We start from the raw sequence: 11,087 nt of genomic DNA on the forward strand, positions 1-11,087 counted from the left end.
GTGTGGCAGGCATTAAAACCCAGTGGAGGGGTGCCTGGGTGGCTCAGTCAGTTAAGCGTCCGAATTCAGCTCAGGTTATGATCTTGTGGTTCACAAATTCAAGCTCTGGGTTGGGCTCTGTACTGACAGCTCAGAGCCTGGAGTTGCTTTAGATTCTGTGTCTCTGGCTCTCTCTGCCCCTCTGCCTCTCATGCTCTGTCTCTCTGTCTGTCTGTCTCTCTCTCTCTCAAAGGTAAATAAATAAACATTAGGGGAAAAAAAACCAGTGGAAAGACAAATGACAAACAAAGGGAAATATTCGCAGCCCCTATGGCAGAACAAAGACAAATCTTCCTAAAATATAAATAGCTCCTAGAATTGTATAAGGAAAAACACAAAAGCCTAGTATAAAAATGGACAAAGAATATACAGAGGCAGCTCACAGAAAATGAAATGCTAGCAAAACGGGAGTCTTAGCTCAGTTTCAACTTGCAATAAGAAAAATGCAAATTATGAGGACACTGAGAAACAATTTTGTTTCTACCAGATTAGAGATATGTAAAAGTTTTACCACATACCGTGTTGATGTGGGGAGATACGCACTCTCTTATATTGCTGGTGGCAGTATAAATTCCCCCGATATGGAGGGAGCTTAATATATATAATGAATTACTGATGTATATGCTTTTTTTAAATTTTGCTTTTAAGATTTATTCATTTTTCAGAGACAGACAAAGCATGAATGGGGAAGGGGTAGAGAGAGAGGGAGACACAGAATCCAAAGCAGGCTCCAGGGTCTGAGCCATCAGCACAGAGCCCGAAGCGGGGCTCGAAATCACGGACCTCCAGATCATGACCTGAGCTGAAGTCGGATGCTTAACCAACTGAGCCACCCAGACGCCCCTGATGTATATACTTTTTAACTTAATATCCCACTTTTAGAAACGTATCTTCTAGAAATATCTACATTATATGAAACGCCATGTGTGGTGTCATTCATTGTAGCATTGGTTATAATAGTTGAAGATTGGGAACAACTGTCAGGAAAGAACAGATAAGTCAACGTCAAGACTTCACTACATAGTGAGATCCTATGCCGCTATAAAAAAAATCATACAGAAGCTCTCTGTGCACCAATAGAAAAATATCTCCAAGGTATCTATTTTAATTACTTTAAAAAATAAACTATTTTTTAAAGTTTATTTTATTATTTATCTTTGAGGGGGAGGGGCATAGAGAGAGGGAGACAGAGGATCTGGGCTCTGCGTTGACAGCAGCGAGCTTGATGTGGGGCTCGATTCACGAACAGTGAGATCATGACTTGAGCCGAAGTCGGACACTTAACTGACTGAGCCCCTCAGGCGCCCCACCTATTTATTTGAGAATAGTTTTACATTTACAGAGAAATTGTGAAGATAGTACAGACTATTTCTGTATCCCCCACACCCAATTCCCCCTATAATTAGCATCTGACCTTAGGATAGTACGTTCGGTACAATTAAGGAACTGATATTGATACATTAGTATTAACTGAAACCCATACTTTATTCAGATTTCCCTAGCTTTTACCCAGTGTCCCTTTTCTGTGCCAGGGTCCCATCCAGGAGACCACATGACACTTAGTTGTCTTTTTCTCCTTAGGTTCCTCCTCTGTGTCTCAGACTTTCCTTGTTTTGGTGACCTTGACAGTTTTGAGGAATCCCGGGCAGGTGTTTTGCAAAATGTCCCTCAGGTGAGATTTGTCTGTTTTTCTCATGATTAGACTGGGGTTTTGGGGTTGGGGGGAAAGAAACCAAAGAAGTAAAAAGCCATTCCTGTTGACGCTGACCTTGATCAGCTGCCTGAAGTTGTGTTTGTCAGGTTTCTCTACCATGAAGTTACTCTTTCCTCCCACTTTTCATACTGCCCTCCTTGGAAGGAAGTCACTCGGTGCTGCCCACACTTAAGGGGTGGGCAATCACGCTCCACCTTTGACGTACTCTCATCGTTGTGTTCTTTGTTTTTGCTATTATTTTGAGCATTTCCTTACTTTCTGGCACAAGACGCGTTGGGCTCATCTTATACCTTTCCTGCACCAGCCCTAGAATCAGACATTTCTCCCACAAGCCCCAGTTCTGTTTATTGGTGAATGGTATTAGAAACCAAGTACTGGGCACTTGGTGTGCTCATTGCTACTGGAGTGTTGTTGCTTTGGGCCCTCTCAGCCTGCAGAGGAAGGAAATGCGTGTGTGTATACTGACCCCAGTATACACACATATCTATAAATATATTGTATGTAGTCATCTGTATCTATGTTAAGCTAAACATGAATTCATATTGATATCTCCAAGTCTGATCTATGACCACATGGATCATCTAGCCTCTTTTCCTGCCTTATCTGTAATATTCCCAAGATAATAATTTTTTTTTTTTTTTAAGAAAAAAAGGAGGGTGCAGGGGCACCTGGGTGACTCAGTCAGTTGAGCGTCCGACTTCGGCTCAGGTCATGATCTCGAGGTCTGTGAGTCTGGGCTCCGCATCGGGCTCCATGCTGACAGCTCAGGGCCTGGAGCCTGCTTCGGATTCTGGGTCTCCCTCTTTCTCTGCCCCTCCCCCACTCATGCTCTGTCTCTCTGTCAAAAATAAATAAACATTAAAAAAAAATTTAAGAAAAAAAGGAGGGTGCAGACTGATGAGTATACCAGGCTACCTTTTGTGCGAAGAGGGTAGAGAAATAAAATATGTTTGGGGGCACCTGGGTGGCTCAGTCAGTTAAATATCCGACTCTTGGTTTCGGCTCAGGTCATGATCTCACGGTCCGTGAGTTCGAGCCCCACATCTGGCTCCGTGCTGACAGCTCAGAGTCTGGAGCCTGCTTCGGATCCTATGTCTCCCTCTCTCTCTGTCCCACCCCTGCTCATGTTCTGTCTCTCTTCGTCTTTCAAAATTGAATACATGTTTAAAAAAAAAATTTTTTTTAATGGTTAAGATGGGAAAGTTTATATTCTGTTGAAACCGTCATTTAAAAAAGGTACAAAAAAGTTACTGTGTTCATTTTGCTTTACTGTTTTCCACTCAGCATATTTTCAGAATCTTATAGCCGTGGCTGTGTGGTGTCCAGTCTACTGCTCCTGTTATGTGGTAGTCCATAGTTTTTCTAGCACATTCTATTTTTTAAATTGAGAAATAATTGACATATGACATTATATTATATTAGTTTATATACATTATAAACATTATATTGGTTTACATACAAATATGATTCCATTTTTTTTTCTTGTGTTGAGAACTTTTAAGAACTCTTTGGGCAGGGCACCTGGATGGTTCAGCAAGTGCAACATCTGACTCTTGATCTTAGTGTTGTGACTTCACCCCACGTTGGGTGTAGAGATTACTTAAAAATGAAATCTTAAAAAAAAAAAAGAACTATTCTCCTAACAACTTTCAAACATACAACCGTATTATTAACTATAGTCACAAAGCTGTACATTACATCCCATGACATATTTATTTTATAACTGGAAATTTATACCTTTTTTTAAAATTAAAAAAAAAATTTTTTTTAACGTTTATTTATTTTTGAGATAGAGAGAGACAGAGCATGAACGGGGGAGGGGCAGAGAGAGAGGGAGACACAGAATCGGAAGCAGGCTCCAGGCTCTGAGCCATCAGCCCAGAGCCCGATGCGGGGCTCGAACTCATGGACCGTGAGATCGTGACCTGAGCTGAAGTCGGACGCTTAACCGACTGAGCCACCCAGCCGCCCCTATACCTTTTGACCCTCTTCACCCATTTTGCACACACCCCCATCCCCACCAATCTGTTCTTTATATGTATGAGTTAGATTTTTTGCTTTTGGCTTTGTTTTTGTTTTTGTTTTTTTTAAGATTCTACACATAAGTGAGATCATACATATTTGTCTGTCTTTGTCTGACTTATTTTACTCGGTATAATGCCCTCAGAGCCCATCCATGTTGTTGCAAACGGCAAGATTTCTGGCGCACTTTAGACCCCGCTTTCTCAGAAACCAGAAGACAAAGCTATGTGCTATTCTGAGGGACTGGAGAAGTCGGGCTGAGGGGGTTCCTCTGATGTGGCCTCATCCTTGCAGAAAAACTGGAAGCCGTGGAGGGGGGCCTGAAGGAAATGGGGGCAGCAGCTGCAGAGAATGGCAGTTAGTCATCAAGATTATCTAGATCTTGTGAAATCTAGATTGCCACATGGCCTCGATCAAGGTCACCCAGCCTGAGCTGTGCAGGTTGCAGGCAGCACGGGCCAGGGCCCTTCCCCAGCCAAACCCTACCACCCCGTTCCGTGCACAGAGGAAGCTAGCCACACTGAAGGCCAGGGGAGAAGACCAGAAAGTGTAGTTACAGATCCTTGAGAGACAGCAAGGACAAAGTGGGAATGACTTTCCAGGGCATTAGGCTGAGAGAGCAGGCAAATGAAGTTGAGCTGGGATTAAGTCCAAAGGGACTGGAGAAACAGGGGGCGGGATGCAGATTTGGCAGGGGGCAGGCCAGACAGGCCTGGCTGTAGTGGGGGGGGGGGCACTTCTGTTTCAGAGTCTGGATGTGGGAGAATGTGACGCATGCACGCTTGCGTATGTGTTAGATGCATGTGTTCATTAGATGCATTTATCACATGTATGCTAATTCATTTCACTTCTCGAATGCTAGGCAGCCGCCATGTGGTACAACTCTGGGCGTGCACCACATGATCTAGGTGAATGACACTCCCTCTGATTGGTTGGCACACAAACTACAGGTGGGGCTCCTTCATCTAAAAGTGATGATGATGATGAGCTTACCACCCGGGGAGCGCTCACTGCTCACCAAGCACTGAGCACACTTTGATCTCTGTTGTCCACCCGACACCCCCTGAGAGGTAGCCAGGGGCACCCCTGTTAAAAAGAAAACCACGGGCCCCTCATGGAGTCACTTATGTTAAGGCCTCACATCAGCAAACCAAGACTAATACCTGATTTAACTGCAGTTTCAACCCCTCCCAGGAATGTGACCTTTAATCAGTCAACCTGGAATTTCTTGGGCAGCGCTAGGAAATGTACAGATAGACTGCTTCCGTTCCCTTTGCCTGAAACAATACACTGCTAATAATTTCCCTTTCCTGCTTCCTCTCTGCCTTTGCAAACCTTTCTTTTTCTACAGCTGGACGGAGCTTTTTTCTGTTTGCTGGGTGGGACGCTGCCTGATTCATGAATTATTCAATAAAGCCAGTTCGATCTTTCCAACCACTCAGTTGAATTTTGGTTGTTTAACAGATTTGGCGGCCGCGGCAGACCCCGAAGAAGACTGTGGATAGGCGCGGTAGCTGCGAACCCCTTTTTGAGTTCACTGTCTTTCTCACCGTTTCCCAGGGCTGTGGGTAAGTCCCTCTCAGTTGGGAACCGGGCTTTCTTTGCAATGAGTTCCTGATCTAGCTGGCTTCCCGGTTCCAGGGCTTGGTGGGTCAGTTTGAGTTGGCAAGCTGAGGCTGGAGCCCTTGGTTCAGTCTTCAGTTCCCCAGTGGTTTGGAACTGCTCGCCCCAGATGGAGACTGAGGTCTGCCTGTGGAGTCCACACTGGAATTGCTGGCAGTGTGCAAAGTCTTCTATGGGCTGGTCCGCAGTGACTTCTAAACCCTCGTTCTTGGTTCTGTCCTCAGAGTCCACGCGGGTAGCTGCTGGTGGCAGCTGTGTTTCTCCATTTGTATGGAATCAGTCTGCAGTCCCCATTCTTTGAGGTCGGGTTGTCCTTTCCCCAGCCCCTAGTTCTTTGGGTACTGCTGCAGCCACGGTCGGTTTCCTTGGTTTCTGTGGCTTTCTGTTAGTGTACCCACAAGGTAAGGTGTAATTGCTGATGGGGATCTTGGAAGCCAAAAAGCCACAAAAATTGGTGGGCATGGGTCAAGCATTTAAGAGTTGTTAGAGGGTGAAGAGTGCCACCTGACCCAAAGACGCCCGTGTTAGGATAAGTTGGCCACAGAATGGGTTAGATTGACACTAAGTCATCTATCTACCAACCTCAAGAAAATTTTCGCGCGGGGCATCTGGGTGGCTCTGTCTGTTAAGTGTCCGACTTTGGCTCAGGTCACAATCTCACGGTTCGTGAGTTTGAGTCCCGCGTCAGCCTCTCTGCTGTCAGCACGGAGCCTGCTTCAGATCCTCCCCCCACCACCCCTCCACCCCCCTCTATCTCTCTCTCAAAAATAAATAAACATTTAGGGCGCCTGAGTGGCTCAGTCAGTTAAGCATCCAGCTCTTGATTTTGTCTCCAGTCATGATCTCATGGTTTGTGGGTTCGAGTCCCGCAGTGGGCTCCGTGCTGATGCGAGGCGTCTGGAGATTCTCTCCTTCTCCTCTGTCTCTGCCCCTCCCCCACTCTCTATCTCAAAATAAATAATAAATAAACAAGTAAATAGACATTTAAAAAAAGAGACAATTTCTGTGCAATGAGGTGAAACACTGAAACACCACACAAACCCAATTCCATATGCATCTTTCTTAGGTATTAATCTGGCTTCGAGAAACCCAGAAGCTTAATGAAAAAAACAAACAAACAAACAAACAATAAAAATAAGTAAATAAATAATAAAGATGGGATCCTTTATTTTTACAGAGTCAAGTGTACCACCTTCCAGCACACCTGCTTCTTTTATGTCTAAGAACTTCGGTTCTGGAAGCTATAGATATTTACACAAATGGAAAAATCTTACTAAGCTTGATTTGCATTCTGAGGAACTTGGCTTCATAACCCTCAGGTGGCGATCCCCAAAATAAGGCCAAAGTGAGTTGTACTTCATTTACAGCTAGATCTGGCTGGACAGAAATGTAGGTTAAACTCCTTTACCAGCCCTCAGGGGAATTACAGTGGCCATTAGGAAGAATGTTCCAATCAGATAAGATCATTTAAGAAGTACACGTAAAAACAAAGGCTTCAAAATTGCAAAACCAGCTTTATTGAAACTTTCGGTGCAAAAAAGCTGATAAAAAATTACGAAGACACAGAAGTAATACAAACGACTGTAAGACTGTCCTAATTCTTACTGCCTCCCCCTCCCTCTATCCTTTACTCAAAGATTCCTCTGTCTGGATTGCCTTTACACTACATGACTGGAGACAAAAGTCCACCGGTTTAATCACTTTACAGACACCACCGTATCTGTTCTCAAAGGAGCCCCCCCACTCCCCCTTGAGCCTCTCCCAGAGCTGATGCGACTCTGTGGAAATCTTCTGGTAAGCTGTTACATTGTTCCCTGAGACAGCCAAAGGAAAACTAAAATTAAAAGCCAAACAAAGCCTTGCCAAATTCTAGTAAATATCAGAGCTATACTCTCTCCACTTTAAGCCCCACTCAGAACCTTAGGATGGGATCCTGGAAAAACTGATGGAAGCTGGCTAGAAGGCTGTTTCCTGTCAGTGAAATGTACCCACGAAGAAAGAAACTAACAAACATTTCACCATAGGTGGGTAGATGTCAGTCCTCCACATTCAGGCTACAGCCCAGTTCTTCAGAAGAGGGATTAAAGGCAACTGTCCTTATCTTACAAATCTTTACAAAACTAGACTTGCAGCTCTAAAGGCAATTCAAAGTTCACCTATTTCTTTACTAATTCCCAAACCTCCCCTATCTCAAGCGGCTTGAAAATGATTGACTTTACAAAGCCAAAGTCCTTCTTGGAGGAATTTGCATTCTCTTCCTAGGACTTTGAGATAAAAATATTAAAAGTACAAACCTCAGGGAAGCCATTCTTTCCCCCTCTTTTAAAAAAATGTTTAATAATGTCTTGGGGTGCCTAGGTGGCTCAGTCGGTTAAGCATCCGACTTCAGCTCAGGTCATGATCTCGCAGTTTGTGGGTTCGAGCCCCACGTTGGGCTCTGTGCTGACAGCTCAGAGCCTGGAGCCTGCTTCCAATTCTGTGTCTCCCTCTCTCTGTGTCCCTCCCCTGCTCATATTCTGTCTCTGTCTCTCAATAATAAATAAACATTAAAAATTTTTTTTAGAAATTAATAATGTCTTAATTCTAGAAGTCTGTATGGCTTAATTCCCTTCACTTATTTTGCCCAAAGTAATTCTTACCAGAAGTAGAATGAAAGGGAGAAAGGCAATTAGAAGTTTTTTAGTTTAATTAAAAAAACTTTTTTATTTGAGAGACAGCCATCTGGAGAGAGAGAGAGAGAGAGAGAGAGAGAGAGAGGAGAATCTTAAGCAGGTTCCATAGTCAGCTTGGAGCCTGATGAGGGGCTTGATCCCACAACCATAAGATCACGACCTGAGCCAAAATCAAGAGTCAGAAGCTCAACTGACTGAGCCACCCAGGCACCACAGGCCATTTGAAATTTACATGAATGGGGGCGCTTGGGTGGTTCAGTCAGTTAAATGTCTGACTTCGGCTCAGGTCATGATCTTGCAGTTTGTGGGTTCAAGCCCCGCATTGGGCTCTCTGCTGTCAGCACAGAGCCCACTTCAGATCCTCTGTCTTCCTCTTTCTCTGCCCCTCCCCCTTGTTGCTCTGTCTCTCAAAAATAAATGTGAAAAAAAGAAACTTAGACGAATGAAAAGTCATGTGTTTTCTTCCACAAATATTAGTAGAAAAATCTTTAGCAATCTGAGCAAGCCACCTGAACTTATTTCATCTGCCAGAAAAAGTTTGGATCTAACTGTTCTTTTATAAACTAGTGGGTTTTGTATTTTCATGCCTGTCTCGTGGCTAAAAATTTTAAAACAATAATTGTAAAGTCTCTGTTTATATGTTTATTGTAGATAGGTGACATTTTCTACTTCTGTATGGAATTGCTAGAATTAATTTGCGAGGGCTTCTATTTAACTGGCTTAAAAATAAACACTTATAAATGAATATTTCTAAATTTCAGAAGTATAATAGAAGCTAATCCAAGTGCTTTTCAGGTTCACATGCTCTGGGAAGATATTTTAGTATTAAAGCTAGTTTAAGGTTGTTAGTTTAATTAAAATAAACATGTCTTTGAAGTTATTAGCATTAAATATAATACTTTTATCCTACCCTGGTTTGCTAATGGAGTAAGGTCACGTTATCTCTGTTACAAAATTTGTCAACAAGAAAAATACCTTGGGACAATAGTTGATTTTATCTAATGTCTCATGAAGTTTTTGTGGGTAATCTAAACATAATTGTTAAGAAAAAATAAATTGAGTAGATATAAATAAGATAAAAAAATCTTAGGTAAACTTTTAAAATAATTTCCTCATGGGGCGCCTGGCTGGCTCTGTCGGAAAAGCATGTGACTCTTGATCTCAGGGTTGTGATTTCAAGCCCCACATTGGGAGAAGAGATTACTTAAAAAAAAAAAAAAAATTCCTGAAATCTTTTAAACATCTTTTTTGTTTTGTTTTCAAAGTAGGCTCCACACCCAGCTTGGGGCTTGACTCTGAGAACAAGATTTGCATAGCCTACCGACTGAGCCAGGCAGACACCCCTTCCTCAAGTCTTTTTGGTAACCTGAAATCTTAAAGTTTTGCTAAGTGATGAGTTAAGTTAAATTCAAAGAATATCTAGATCATTTCCAAATAAGATAAAATGCTGAAACATTAATTACTGAACACAGGCTTCTCCTTTTTTTTTTTTTTTTTTGCTTCCTTTTATAGACAAGCTAAAAATAATTGCCTCTAATAATAAACATGGTTTATGCCATGGTGAGAAATTTTCTATAAAAAAGCATATTCTGAGGCTCCCAGGTGGCTCGGTCGGTTAAGTGTTCAACTTCGGCTGAAGTCATGATCTTGTGGTCTGTGAGTTCGAGCCCTGCATCGGGCTCTGGGCTGACAGCTGGGAGCCTGAAGCCTGATTCAGATTCTGTGTCTCCCTCTCTCTCTGCCCCTCCCCTGTTCATTCCCTGTCTCTCTCTCAAAAATAAAGATTAAAAAAAAAATTTTTTTTAAAGCATGTTCTTAGAAATCACATTAAGTATTTATAAGTCTGACAATTCGCAGTATGCTAATATAAAAGACAGTTCACAATTATTTACTTCTTAGCTAAGGTTCCTAAGGGTTAAGAATTCAAATTAATACGTGTGATTACAGCTACTAGAAGTAATGCAAGAACAGGATGTGTGCTTTCAGTAAAAGAAGTTAATGGAAATGCATTTTTGTAGACAGAAATATAGTAATTTTGTTCTAAAATAGGGGTACTTAAAGAGGAAAATAGAGGACAAAATCTGAATGTAAAACAGAAAGAGTTGTAGAAGATTTGTGGAAAAGGAAATTTTCAAAAGGAATTTTAATATGTGATCAAGTTGGCTAAGATTAAAATGAACTTATTTAAAAATGAGATTTAGGGGTGCCTGGGTGGCTCAGGTGGTTAAGCACCTGACTTCAGCTCAGGTCATGATCTCACGGTTCATGAGTTCAAGCCCCGAATCAGGCTTTCTGCTGTCAGCACAGAGCCCATTCTGGATCCTCTGTCTCCCTCTCTCTGACCCTCCCCCTGCTCTCTCTCTCTCTCTCTCTGAAAAATAAATAAACATTTTAAAAAATGAGCTTTAGTATCAAAAGTAAACAGCTGCAAAATTAGAAGTTAGCTTTTCTTGCTGTCAAAAGGACAAAGTTTTCTCAGGGCATCTGGTCAGCTCAGTGGGAAGAGCATGTGACTCTTGATCTTGGGGTCATGGGTTTAAGCCCCACATTGGATGTAGAGATTACTTAAATATATATATATATATATATATATATATATACATACATATATACATATGTATATATATATATATTTTTATATGTGTGTGTATATATATATATAAACTTAAAAATATATATATATAAAAACTTAAACAAAGAATATTTTTTCTAGATTATTGACCTGTTCTTAAGAAGACATTATAAACAAAGGTTTTTCTTCACCTTTAATGTAATCTGCCTAGAAACGCAAAGATTGTATGCTTGCCTTTATTGAGTCTCTGATTACTTAGGAAAAAAAAAAAAACCTTGAATCTTTTTAATGCTAAAAGAGTTGAAATTTTTAATAACTATTTTAACTTTCTGTATTTGCTTGCAAAGTCTTTACTTCTTGCTTTGGTTAAATGGATAACTAAGTATTGTGAAAGTGACCTATGATTCTATTTGCCCAAGTGTTTTAAAACCTTTTTGATTGATTG

General features: G+C 41.6%; 1 long non-coding RNA gene across 2 annotated transcripts in view; it reads left to right on the forward strand.

Annotated features, from left to right (window-relative positions):
* LOC106974015 (uncharacterized) overlaps positions 1–11,087 on the forward strand; it is a 27,389-nt gene continuing 16,302 nt past the window's right edge. The window contains exons 1-2 of one of the 2 annotated variants that reach the window (XR_008298585.1): positions 1–1,711; positions 5,240–5,343. This is a non-coding gene — a long non-coding RNA (uncharacterized LOC106974015). The remainder of the gene's footprint in view (positions 1,712–5,239; positions 5,344–11,087) is intronic. The other variant, XR_001430082.3, reaches the window with a different exon arrangement.

The sequence above is a fragment of the Acinonyx jubatus genome, chromosome B2, assembly GCF_027475565.1.
Source record: "Acinonyx jubatus isolate Ajub_Pintada_27869175 chromosome B2, VMU_Ajub_asm_v1.0, whole genome shotgun sequence".
NCBI lineage: Eukaryota > Metazoa > Chordata > Mammalia > Carnivora > Felidae > Acinonyx > Acinonyx jubatus.